General features: G+C 34.6%; 1 protein-coding gene across 9 annotated transcripts in view; it reads right to left on the bottom strand.

Annotated features, from left to right (window-relative positions):
- MGAT4C (MGAT4 family member C) overlaps positions 1 to 13,922 on the bottom strand; it is a 617,011-nt gene that overhangs the window by 431,867 nt on the left and 171,222 nt on the right. For all 9 annotated transcript variants that reach the window (XM_058673691.1, XM_058673683.1, XM_058673688.1 and 6 more), the window contains exon 2: positions 979 to 1,011. The gene's annotated coding sequence lies outside the window, so the exon portion shown is untranslated. The remainder of the gene's footprint in view (positions 1 to 978; positions 1,012 to 13,922) is intronic.

Consider the following 13,922-nt stretch of genomic DNA (forward strand, 5'->3'; position numbering starts at 1 on the left):
TCTATGTTCTAATTTAAAAGGGTAAATCTACAGACATTATAGTGAAATTTGGTGTGTATAGAATCATTAGCCCAGATATTAATAACGTCATGTCAGTAATGACAGAAAGAACTGTGGGTAAATTTATTACTATGGTGTTGCTAAATCACCTCATATGTCATGCTTTAACATCCTAGATTAAGTAAATATCAACATAAATTACAAGGACAGTAAACAGAAGAATCTCATGGCTGGGTGAACACTTTAGAACTTGTAAGTCATTGTTTAGTAATGGTTCTTTTTTCCCACCAGTGATCTCAAGAACGAGAGAAATGAGGATGACAGCAGGAGGGAGGGCACTGCTAGCTGTGCAAACCAGAAAGACAGGGAAATCTAGTACAGCCGCAGGCTAAATAGCACCTTATACAAGTGCTTAGACAAAGATTCTAAAGCACAAAAGTCAGACACAAAGCCAATATCCTTATAGCAGCTAAGTATCTAATACTGACAACGTATAATTCTCTTGTAGAAATTTCCTGGTACTAAACTTAACCACATACATATGTACACACCCATATTTTTAAACATTTTTAATGTGAAAAAGGCATGTAGTTCACTTATTTGCTCTTCATTAACACATTTTTTGAAAAGTCTACAGCTTATTCCCCACACTTGGACTCAGTCCAGTATATTATTAAGATCATATCAAAAAGAATACAGAACTTGAAAATATGCCTCCATTTGGAATAAAATGCTATGGTCTGCACAGCTTATGTTGAAACATCTTCTGAGTTAAATATATTAAAATATCTGATTATAGTCAAATTTCCAAAAATATATTTTCTCAATTCTTTATCCTGAACCCTTGAACTCTACATTTTTTCCTTCATGATGTTAACTCCAAATGTTTTCACTTAGCCAACCCTAAATGTCTAAAATAAGTAATATCTTGCCATATAAAAATAGATGCATAATTTCAAAATTGTATATACTACTTACCCATCCAAGAAGGATGAAACAGCAGCTGAGAAACTGTCAGAGAGAAAAATGCCAGAAAGATTAATAAGTCATATTGCTATAACTAGATGATGAGATCTATAGATAGCTGTGTATAGTTACTCTGTTCATAGTTAGCTAATTTAACTTATTATAGCCTTGGTTGAAAAGTACTTTTTATCTTTCAAATACATGGTTAAGTAGCTGCCACACGTATAGCATAGAAGATCATAAAAATAAAGACATGGTTGGGTGTCCAGCATGGTAGTCTAGTGGCTAAAGTCCTTTCCTTTTATGCCTGGGATCCCACATGGGTGCCAGTTTAAATCCCAGCTGTTCTGCTTCTCTTCTGGCTCCATGCCTGTGGCCTGGGAAAGCAGTAGCGGACAGCCCACACCATTGGGACCCTGCATCCACGTGGGAGTAGGAAGAAGATCCTGGCTCCTGGCTTCTGACCGACTCAGCTCTGGCCATTGTGGCTACATGGAGGGTGAACCAGCAGATTAAAGATCTTTCTGTCTCTCTTTCACTCTGTAAATCTGACTTTCCAATAAAAATAAAAAGTAATTTAAAAAAATTAAAATAGACATGGTTGGTTTGGGTCCAAACATTGTATTCTGATTTACCATTAGTTATCAGAGACCATAACTATATCAACATATGAGAGAAGAGGTAAAGGAAAGCTAGAAGTCAACAAAAGAGAATAAAAGTTGGAAAGTCAAAGATCAAAGATCAGGACATAGAGTACACATTTTTATTAATATAAGAACTTTTCAACAAATTAATGAAATGGAAAAATCCATTTAGCTTATGATAAAGGGTTACTGTTTAAATAATTAAAACACAAAGAACTAAACCATTCAAAACAGGGGCTATGGAACACTTCATAGAAATTTTTCATTTTTAGAATATTCTTATTAATAGAATTCAAAGTTCTTACTGTACTTTTCCCATCATACATGAAAAGATGGATGTTGCTATTCAATGACATTACTTGAAAATTCCATGTAACAATGATATCACCAGGGGAGGACAAAACAGAGTAGAAACTTACTTAATTGCCAATCCCCATGCAATTAGTTCAAAAACACTTCATAAGGACAAAAACTTAGTTTTGTGTGATTGTATTTATATTATTCATTTTCAGTTTCATTTTATTTAAAGGAAAGGGAAAGCCAGAGACAAAGAGAGATATTCCCATGTACTATTCACTCCCCAATGTTCCCCACAGTACATCTTCACCCATCCATAGGAAAGACCCTGGAACTCAGACAGGCTTGCCTTTCTGTATAGGTGACTGCATTGTGCATAGGGGACCGGAATACCTGAGAACCATCTCTACCTTCAAGGGTATATATCATGAACACCCTTAGGTTGATGATTTAACATGCTCATACAATTAAGATACTTCAGTAATAAACCTTGTGAAAGGAAAAGTTAATATTTATAAATTCAAGTTACCACAGAAAACATTTATGAAGGATCAGATATGCATACCATAAATGAGAAACTTCTTGGACACCAGTACAATAAAATGATTCATCTTAAATATTAAAATGATTTTAACTTTCTTTTGGTTATGTAAGTATATACACATATTTATTTTAATCTCACGCAAGAAATGATTGCTATTGATATTACCATATGTTATTCCAGATATAATATTCTGTAACATGTAATTATAAATGTGTGCAATGTGTTTGACAACTATGAAAATAAATTTTACACAAATATATTTTGCCTTACTATTGTATCTTAAACATATTTTAATATTATTCATGTAACTTCCTTTATTTAACGATTATAATCTTGTTACCAATAATAAAAATATTAATGTATACTGTTATGTTAATTTTGGTAATAATTCTGCACTTAACAAGAATTATAATTACAAAGTATACTTTCTAATTAAAAGAAAATAAGAGTAAATTGATTTGCAAGAAAACAAAGAAAAAACTTAATATTTATATTGTTTGTTATTTGCAATGATAGAAGTTATTAAGAAAAGAAAATTATATAGCTAAAATCAAATGCTTAGTAAGGGAAGGTCTGAACGTTTTGGTTTTGAGTATAAAATAGGTAAAAAGGGACTATTTCAGATTCACTCTGAGTAGATATTCCCGAATTGATGCCAAGAATTACTACAATTCATTTCCAAAAATTAAGAATATGATCATTTGAAACAAAGACAGTCCAATATTGCTGAATTTCGATTTAAATTATTTTTGCCAAGTTCATTATTTATTATATACATAAAAAATAATATAAAACAAAATTTAACTTCAAACCTATGTGTTAGAGTATTCAATAGAATGACTCTGAAAGACACTTAGTCTTAAAATAAATCATTGAAAAAAGTGCTATATATCACTTTTGTCCGGCATCCATAATAGCATTTTAACGAATGGGCATAGATCTTTGGAACTGAATATATTTACCCCATACAAACTTCAATATCTATTGTATATTGTTCCTAATAGTTCCTTCAGAGATGACATACTTTATGCTGTTCAACTAAGATTTATAAAAATGAATTACCTCTCCATTTTTGTGAGATTAATTATGACATAGCTTCTTTGTTAAATCTTAGATGATTAGAAAATAAATCACAGGTGCAGTAAATATCCTTTGAACCACAAACACTGCAAATTGACATTACAGAGTGAATTTTTCATCTTGACAGCTTATCTTGGAAGCCAACTAGCCCCAGATTTTCATTAAAGCAGACCCTGATAAATCTGGTCAAGCATCAAGAATAAAACACAGTTCTTGTTTAATGTGGTAAAGGAATCAACGTGTGGATCAGATTCCGCATGAGATTTAAATCTACTGAAAATCTGCAGTTTAAAAAAGTCAACTATCAACATTAGCTTTAATTTTGCATTTTTTCCCTAAAGAGCCAGAAATAAAAGGGAAATAATTTCTAAACAACTGCAAGTTTAATTGGTTCCAAAGGTAGAAAGAAAACAATAAACCCAGGGAGAAAATCCCACTCTTTCCAGAGCATAAATGAAAAACACATATTTCACTGTTACTTGCTGGACAGTGTTTCTGCCAATAAAATATGTGCACTATCCAGCCATTCTGTTTATTTAGTGGAAGGGTAAAGGGAATTATTCTAAACACATCTTAAAATATTTAGTTCCAGAAATAGTGTAAACATGCAAATAAGCAATGTATTACACAAAAATATAAGGTAACATGGGAAATTGTTATAGGTATAAATTGTTAGGTTCTTAAGTGTTCAGACAAGCATGAAATAGAGGCTCTTAGTTCAGCAAAAAGATTCAACACTCAGAAGAGAGAGTCTAAGGGACCCTTCCCTTATGGGAGATGCCCCGGGAACACTTCCACATGCGGGCATAACCATGTGAAGAAAATGTCACCCTAGGGTAGACTGCCCTGGGGTTTTCTACATTTTAGGCATGGGGTGAAGGAGATGAGGAAAGGCTGAAGCTTCTTGCTCTGCACACGTGTATGATGTGTAGCACAAGGCATCAGGAGAATGGGCTGAGGTAAGATCTGCTTGGTTCCTGTACAGTATTTCAGACGTTCTTGATGACAGAAGGTCACAATGATCCTATCCATACAGGGGATTCCAGACTTTACTGGATGGAGGTGTAGGGCCTCAGGTAGTTCCACAATAACAGCCCTCATTGACTCACTCACCCTATTTCATTCAAAAAAAAATTCTAGAAAATATATTTTTAAAAATAGAACCAGGAACTAGGATTATGATCGCCTTCTTCTCCTTTTTTAAAATTATTCAGGCCAGCATTGTGGCATAGCGGGTAAAACTGCTGCCTACAATGCCAGGATTCCATACAGGTACCAGTTCATGTTTAGCTGCTCCACTTCCCATTCAGCTCCCTGCTTGTGGCCTGAAAAAGCAGTGGAGGATGGCCCAAAGCCTTGGGGCACTAAAACTGTGTGGGAGACTAGAATACGGTTCCTGGCTTCGTTATGGCTCAACTCAGCCACTGTGGCCACTTGAGGAGTGCACCAGGGAACAGATCTTTCTCTTTCTACCCTTCTCTCTGTAAATCTGTCCAATAAAATAAATAAATAAGTCCTTAAGAAATAAAACATCACAGTCAGAAGTTAACTACAATTATCAAACTCTACTGGGCTGTTCTTTTGATCCTTGTATAAATGCTCAAACTAACCAATTTGTACAACTGCTTACAGCTCTTCAAGAATTGTCATGCCTGTTACCTAGTCCTCCCTTTGAAGCCTCTTCATCAGTCTCTGCTGTGGCAGCTGTTCTTGTCACAAAAATACCAAAATATTCCAAATTATGAGTAGAAGTTTTAAGAATGATTAACTCCAGTGTTCATAAATTGCTCAGCAAAGATTTCTCCTGCAATTCCATATTTCTTGTCTTTTGAGCAGTTCTGTTTTCCTTACAACCTTAAATGCCTTTTCCTGAGACTACACCTGAATAAACTTGTTTAATACAGATACAGATCTTAGGGTTTACTTCCTGGGACTTTAAACTGAAATAGTATTTTTGACATCTAGTCATTTTCTTGTGTCCTTTTTTCAGATCTTGATTTAATTAATATCCCACTGCCTTTGCTTAGTTTTTTTTTTTAGTATATTCATTTATTGATGCAGTTTATGAAGTGTATTTAATGTTATATAGTCTGGCTCTTATTTTTGAAGGCTACAGTAATGTTCCCTTCGGTGTATTATGATATGATTTTTCCATCATAACCATATTTTTAGAACTTTTTATTTGCTGGAACTATTTGTGGTATGTTCTTATGACAAATCCTTCCAGAAATACTACAGAAAGGTTTCTGTGTGATGGCTAGGGGCAATACTTACTTAGGAGCCCTTTAAACTTTATTAGTGCACTGAGGTTTTTCATTTCACATCCATTGAGTAAACTTCTCCTAAAACGTAACATGAAACTGCCTCTTGGCAAGATGAATTCATTTTTCTCCTTCATTTAGCAGTACTTCAGATTCATTTCCACTTCACACTTCCATTGAACGGATCAATAATTCGGTGAAGCCAGTTTTACGAGGGAATTTTTTTCTTTTAGACTTCTTGTTCAGGCCACTATTGAACTTTCCTCCTTACTCTGTATGATGTACAAATCTGTGAAAATGCAAATCAAATTCACTAGAATTTGCACTTTGTTGGTAGAAGCTAGAGAACTGTTTAGCAGTCCAAGAATACAGAACATTTTTTTCTCTCAATTCTTTGCAGAATTGTCTGTATATATTCTCATAGCATTCCCTATTAACACAGAGAAAAAGGGTAGAGGTATCTTCTTGCTGTTAACGAGGGTTGAGACATAAGCCAGCCCTGACATCCTTTAACTAACAAGGGTGATCAGGATAATTTCTTTCTAGCAGTAACAGAAACTCTGGGCTGGGATAAAGAAAGTAGGCAGATGTTGAATGCTCTGTGGTCATGACTGGAGGTAATTATAAGAAAGATCAGTGTGGAATATGAAGACACCAGGTAGGAATACAGCAATGTTAACAGATGCCAGTGTGCTGAGTTTATGACACTTCAGCAACAGAAGCCAACACAGGATGAAGGGAGGCTAAGGTGCAGATGCAATGCCATCTGATATCATTGTACTACATAAACTTTCCTGAAATTGAGCTAGTTCAAAATGAAAGGATTTTGACTTAGCTGAAATAAAACCGTAAATGCCTGCAGACGCTTTTGAAATGACTGAAATTACTTAACATTGATTCTTCTAATGTTTCTTGCACTAAAAACTAAAAACTCAAAAGCCAATTCTGATTATGAAAACAAAAAAAAAAAACAATTCAAACACAGTTGCAAATTGTGCACACTTGCTATTACAAAAGTGAGAATAGATCTCTGCAAAACTTGGAGGTTAAGAGGTTACAGTCTTTCAAGGTGACAGTGGGGATTTATTGTATAAACGCTAATGAGACCTAAAGTAGTATGGGACAGGCTGAATTTAGCAATATGTTGCTAATTGTTGATATTGAAAGCAGAACCTTGAGCAGCAATAGTGGAAATTTAAATGGAAGTTTAAAACGTTACAGTAAACAAACTGAAAAAGGAAACAGAATCACTTTGAAAGTTGACTGTGAAGAGAACTAGGGAAATAACAAAAGGAAGATATCAGATGACACAAGGCCTCTTTTACTTTATTTGCAGTTGTGATGTTACCTCATGTTTTAATGAAAGGAGTGGGTACAAAAATGCTGAGCAACCAGAAGAGACAAGTGTGAGAAGCAATGGGAGTAGAGGAGTGCAGATACACGGATTTCATTTGAACTGAAATAATGTTTCGCTCCATACTACTACCTTTGATTACCCCCTCCCCAATACACATTGTAAAATCTTAACTCCTGGTGTTATGACATTAGAAATGGAGACTTGAGAGAGTAATTTGATCATGAAAAAAGCATTAGTACAGAGACGGAGAAAGTTTTCTCTCTCTCTGTCTTTCTCTCTCTACCTTGTGAGGGTAAAAGACACACCCTTGATCACAGAGTCCTGGTTACCAGAGTTCTGAGAAACAAATGTCTGGTTTGTAATTTAGTCTGTGGTATTTAATCATAGCAGTCTGAATTGAGACAGCAGATCTGTTCTTAGAAATGATTTCTTAGAAGTGATAAATGTATTGCTTTTATTAGGAAATAAACTCATTCACTCAGACTAGTAGAAAGATACAACTGAAGAAGGAAGTAGAGCTGATCAAATGTGACTTAACAGTGCAATGTGACAAAGTAGCTTGCTAAACCAATATTGTGTGTTGTGGAAAGGTCACTTAAGTTTGCTGACTATAAAACTGAAGTGATTCCCAATTTTTGTTCAATTCTCAGCTGTTGTAGTATACTACAGGGAGGGCTTTTCCCAGAGTTTCATTCCTGTACAATGAGTGTGAGGTTATAGTATCAGGAATATTTTTAAAGATTAATAATAATAAGCAAGGAAGAGAAGTTGAAAGTCGAAGACAAATTATCACAAGTGAGGAAGGGGTCACTAAGTTGGACACCTCCATGCAGAAGTTGCTTTTGAATCTATATGTTAGAGTGGTCAGATTATGGAAATATCAATAATTCAATAATTTCAAAGAATTATATAAATTCAAAATCTCAGAATGGGAAGGAGAAGGGGAATATCACAGCCACATATTTTGAACATGGTGGTAATAATAGCAAAGACGTGGAAATAGAACTAATGCCCAGTGAAAGAGAAATGGATAAAGAACCATAATATTCCTATTCCATGGAATACTTCTCAGAGATAAAAAAAAATAATGAAATTCTACCATTTGCAATAAAATGGTCCCAATTAGAGACCATTTTGCTCAGTGAAATAGGCCTATCCCAAAAGGACAAACGTTATATGTCTCTTCAATATAAGGCAAACTTCATGCAAAAGGTAAGATCAATAGATATATGTAAATATATATATACACATACTCTCATAGATGAACTGTATAATAGAGATTGACCCACCAGAAAGTGAAGACATATACTATACATCTCTAGTCCCAAATAAAAGATGGACTCCCAATGAAACTGAAACATATTTTGACAATAAACTATTTAATTTTTTAGGATTTTCTATACTTACAATATCACGATGCACTTAAGTAACAATGTTGGGCTTGTGACTCTTGCTGACGGAGTACACTATTGTAATAATATGGGGGAAAACAGTGAAGGGAAGATGGTGAATGTGGTAGAGGGTGGAATCCCTGAGCCTATTGAAACTATGTCATGAAAAATAGTATTAAATAATTTTTTAGATTTTTTTTTAAAAAGAGCATGGTGGTTAAAGAGAGAGAGAGAGTAGAGACAATATTCTGGGACAAGTGGCCAGAAAAGGAGAATCCAATGACAAGGAACCAATGATACATATGTATACTTTTGAGTTGAAAGTAAATGGAAGCATTTGTGAACGAAGAAAAATGTCTCCGTTTTGGAATGTACTTCCGTGAAACCAGCCAGACGTAGGGAATATTCATCGATACTGGATGAATAACATATTGTGAAGAAGCATAAAAGCAAAGATTAGGTTGTATCATCTTCAAAACCTGTTTGACTCCAGGATCTATTCTAAAGTAGAAACTTCATGTTCAGCATACAGAAAGTCTATGTTCTTGATTTTTCCCTTATAGTCTCCCTCACTTTCTTATTGAAACTTAGTAGTTCTCTAATACTGCCTTTTGTACGTATTTCAATTAAATCTGGATCCCAAAGTGATGTGCCATTTTTGAGCTCGTTTATTACATGTATATCTATTCCTACAGCAGAAAAATATTACAAATTTTTATATGGGATAGTTTGTATTTCAGCTTGGCGTGATGGCTCAGTGGCTAAATCCTTTGCAAGCACCAGGATCCCAAATGGGCACTAGTTGGTGTCCCAGCTGCTCCACTTCCCATCCAGCTCCCTGCTTTTAGCCTGGGAAAGCAATAGAGGATGGCACAAAGCCTTGGGGCCCTGAACCTGTGTGGAAGACCTGGAAGAGGCTGATGGTTCCTGGCTTCAGATCAGCTCAGCTCTGGCAGCTGTAGCCACTTGGGGAGTGAGACGCAGATGGAAGACTTTACTCTCTGTCTCGTCTTCTCTCTGTATCTGACTATCCAATAATCACAAATAATAAATCGCTTTCTTAAAGTTTCTATGTGTTAAGAGTAGGAAAACTTTTTGTTTCCTCTCAATCGCGAACGAATGCCAGTTGCTACTACACCTAGAACACTTATTGATTTTTAGTTGTTACTGTCACTCTTATTTTTATTCACCGTAACACGGATGAACTATTTTAATTGATACACTCTCTTGTACAAGTCCCATGTCAAGTTTGAGACAAAATCTTTGTAAACTAAATATACATTTAAATGTAAAAGATTTGCAAACTGATGAACTCATGCTCATGATGTTGCAAATACAAGTTCATATTTTATCAACAAATATTAAACTGACAAATTAGAATACCTGTCTTAAAATTCATGTGTTATATTATTAATTTTTTGAAAATGAATCCTTTAGCAGCATTTGAGATACATAAAACTTAATGCTCTTGTAAGTATATATTATAAGCAATAACTATAAATCTTAGAACATAAAATATGTAATATACATTTTTTTCTGTAAGAAGAGTTTTGTTTTTTAGATTTGGTTTATTTTTATTAGGAAGTCAGATATACAGAGAGGAGGAGGAGAAACAGAAAGAAAGATCTACTGTCCAATGATTCACTGTCCAAGAGGCCGCAAGGCCAGAGTTGAACTGATCCGAAGCCAGGAGACAGGAGACAGGAGCCTCTTCTGGGTCTCCCACATGGTTGGGAGACCATCCTTGATTGCTTTCCTGGGCCACAGCAGGGAGCTAAATGGGAAGTAGGGCACGGGGACACACACACAAAAAAAAACCAGCACCCATATAGGATCTTGGCGCATGCAAGGTGAGAACTGCAACCACTAGGCTACTGTGCCAGGCTCAGAAGAGTTTATCACAATAAACCATTCTGTAAGAGCTATCCTTAGCTAGAAAGCTTCTCCATGGACATTAAGAAGTGCTATTTTTACAAGCAAGTTCTTCACTGTTGTTAATACAGTTTTCACTTTGAAATTACAAATATTTTAAAGCAAAATACTCATTTTCACTTTGGAATAACCCTTCCTTATTTCAATTATTGTCCAAATACTTTTCAAACAAACTTAACAGCAATGTTCTCTCATTATAAAAACAGTAATTTCAAAAATTGATCATTCTTTAAGAAACACTATTTTTATGGTATTCTCCATGCCACAATGTGTATAAACTTCAAACATCATGTAAATGATGAACACAAACCGTTTTGAGAATTAAAAAATGATTATTAATTTTTACATAACCATGGTCATAGAAAAATATCATATATTTATAGTGTTTTGCATTCTATTACAGATTTTAGCCAGGATTAAATTTATAAGCCAAGTAAAAGAAAATAGTCATATCAACATGAGAAAATAAATCTAAAAAGTGGTGTCTTTCTAGTTTTTATCCATTCCAACTCATGACTTGAGGTGAACGAAGCCTGTAAATAGTTATTTTAAAAATAAGAATGTGGTAAAAGTGAATGAATGTGGTAAAAGTTTTAAAAAGATCCAATACACCTAGCCCTCTATACCTAGATTGCATCAAAGATATATACAAGACTAGGAAAAATGAAAAGAAACATTATGATGTTACTTCAGATTATTCATGGAATGAGAGTGAGAATCATCTATGTACTAGAAGATTACAATGATCTGACCTGGCTGAAGTCAACAGCACAGAAACCCAAGCACTTGGGCAATATTCTGCTATTTCCTTACTCACATTAATAGGTAGATGGACTGGAAATGGGACAGCCAAAATTTGAGACTGGAAACATATGGAATATTGGTGTCTCAACTAGGGGATTAACCCATTGTGCCATAACTATGACTCCTGATAGTTCTTCATCAGGTTGTTTAGCTTTCAGAAATTTTCTAAAGAATTTCTGTGCATTAATTATATTCTAAAATAAATATTCTATAGATGAGTAATATCAGCCTAAGCTTATTCTTAATTACATCAAGTCAATGATGTTTATGATTTATCATCTGTATTCAGTTGTCTGGTGACTGTTATTGGTTCCAAAACCACTCAAGATTTACATTTAATGTCAGTTTATGTTATACTTACTTATGTTAGGGTTTCTAAGTTGATACACATAGCAATTTTATACTATAAAAATACTTATTTTTTATAACATTTTATATGTGACAGTATTATATTATACGATACTTATATTATTTTAAATGATACACTTCATACAATAATTTCTCACTTTGTACATATCATTTAATAAAGTTAATGAATATTGAGCACATAATTAGATTTCCTGGTTATGAGTTCTTGAGAGGCAATTGTCATATTTCTCTTATTCCTTAAGAGTTATTGCTTGAAAGTAGTAGGTTAAAATTGGAAAAATCCATGTTTACTATCCAAATAAGAAACAACACAAGGAAATCATATTATATAATTGGAAAGAGGGCAAATAAAGCTAACTTAATTCAGAAGGCAAAATGAACACCAGGAATAGTCCTAGACCCTATGATTATGAAGCACCTTTGAAGAACACGTGTCTCCATTCGTTTTAATTGGCAGATTGTTTTATATGTTAATAATTCTCCTTGTCTAACTATCTGCCATAGTTCATTGTCATGTCTACTTCTATGAACAATATTTAACTTAGTGATATGAGGGACATGTTTTAGTTTAGCGAATTAAGCCTCTGTGGTGCTGACATCCCATCTAAATGGTACTTTGAATCACTGCTGCTCCACTTCCCATCCAGTTCCCTGTCAGTGCACCTAGAGAAGAACTGTTCCCGGCCCAGGTGGTTGTGCTGCTGCAGCCACATGAAAGGTCATAGCGGACCACCGGAGAGATCAGCGTCTGGTTCTCTGCACAGCCACGGCCATTTCTGCAGTTTCAAGAGTGGACTACAGGATAGAGTAACTATCTATCTGGTCCTCTCTCTCTCTAATTCTGCTTCATTTATTAAAACAAACAAGCAAATAAAAAATGGCTAAGTGATTTCACAATGGAAAGGTGACATTTAACAAAAGTAGCACTTCATGTTTCTGTCTTTACACTGTTTCAGGAATGTGAATTTTTGTGGTTAGGCCTTTTTTTTTATTTCATCCACAATACCTGAGAATGACTATGATACATTTTCTCCCGTTTTATCTTAGTTGACATTGGTTAAATTGAACAAAGCTGATACTAAAAATGTTTTGAGCCATTGAGGTTCTGGAGGGATGCTACTATTGTCATAGAAGTAAATTGAGTAACAAACCTTTACTCAAATTAATACATATTCTGAGGCTTTTAATAATATAGAAATATGGAAGAGCCCGCTCCCCGATCCCCCAAGGTCACCGAAGGTGAAGCAATGGTGTTCTTCAGTTGGAGAATCACCAGAGACAAGCTGGTGAGGAATGGCCACTTTATTACACACAAATTACAAGTTTTAAAGGATAAGAAAGGGGAGGACAGGAGGGTGCCTCCCAGCAGTGTCCCAACCCACCAACATGCTGTAATTGGCTATAAAGCACGTTTGTTTTCCTTGATCTTCTAGTCATTTCAGAAGTCACGTTCCATGTGCAGGGCTGGAAGCTGTGCCTCAGGTCATGGGCAGGTAAGCTCCAAGCACAACCACAGGTAGCAGGCAGAGATCATGGAGAGACTGCCCACAGGTGGCAACCATCTCAGAATATTAAAATAATAAAAGGTAAGAATCCTTAAATCCTGATTAAATAGTGTTCACTTAATAATCTCAAATTAAGGTTTTGAGAATCTAGAAGTGTTTTTAGAATATTTCAGAAAATGAAAGTCAGAACACTTCTGATAATTCACCTGAGGGAAGAATTATATTACACAGAAAAAGAGAAATAGATACAACAAAACTTCAAAGGATTCCTGAAAGAACATAAGTGTAGTTTGATATATATATCAAATAAATATATATGATAATATAGTTTAATATATATCAGTATATATTATATATATATAAAAACTTTTGAAATCCAAACATAGCTTCTTCACTATTTCCATGTACTTTTTGAATACCTCTCAAATAAACACAATTCCATTAGGTGTTATCTTCAAGTAATTCCCCAACTAATACCAAATGCCATGAAAACTGCAAACAGACAAGCCTTTCCTCAAACCAACTAGAGAATTAGCCACACGGAATAACTAAAATGTTCACATTAGCTCTGTTGTATACAAAGTAAATGTGTTCTGAATCACGTATTATTTAAAATGGCATACATTTCAGTGATTTCACAATTTGTGTTATACATGAATTCTATGTTTAGAGAGATAATAGGAGCATATCACTTGGGAAGATAATAGCTCCATGGTAGAGATTATTTTACATATGATGCAATGCATGGAATGTGCAAAAAATCAGACAATTC

The sequence above is a fragment of the Ochotona princeps genome, chromosome 15, assembly GCF_030435755.1.
Source record: "Ochotona princeps isolate mOchPri1 chromosome 15, mOchPri1.hap1, whole genome shotgun sequence".
Classification (NCBI taxonomy): domain Eukaryota; kingdom Metazoa; phylum Chordata; class Mammalia; order Lagomorpha; family Ochotonidae; genus Ochotona; species Ochotona princeps.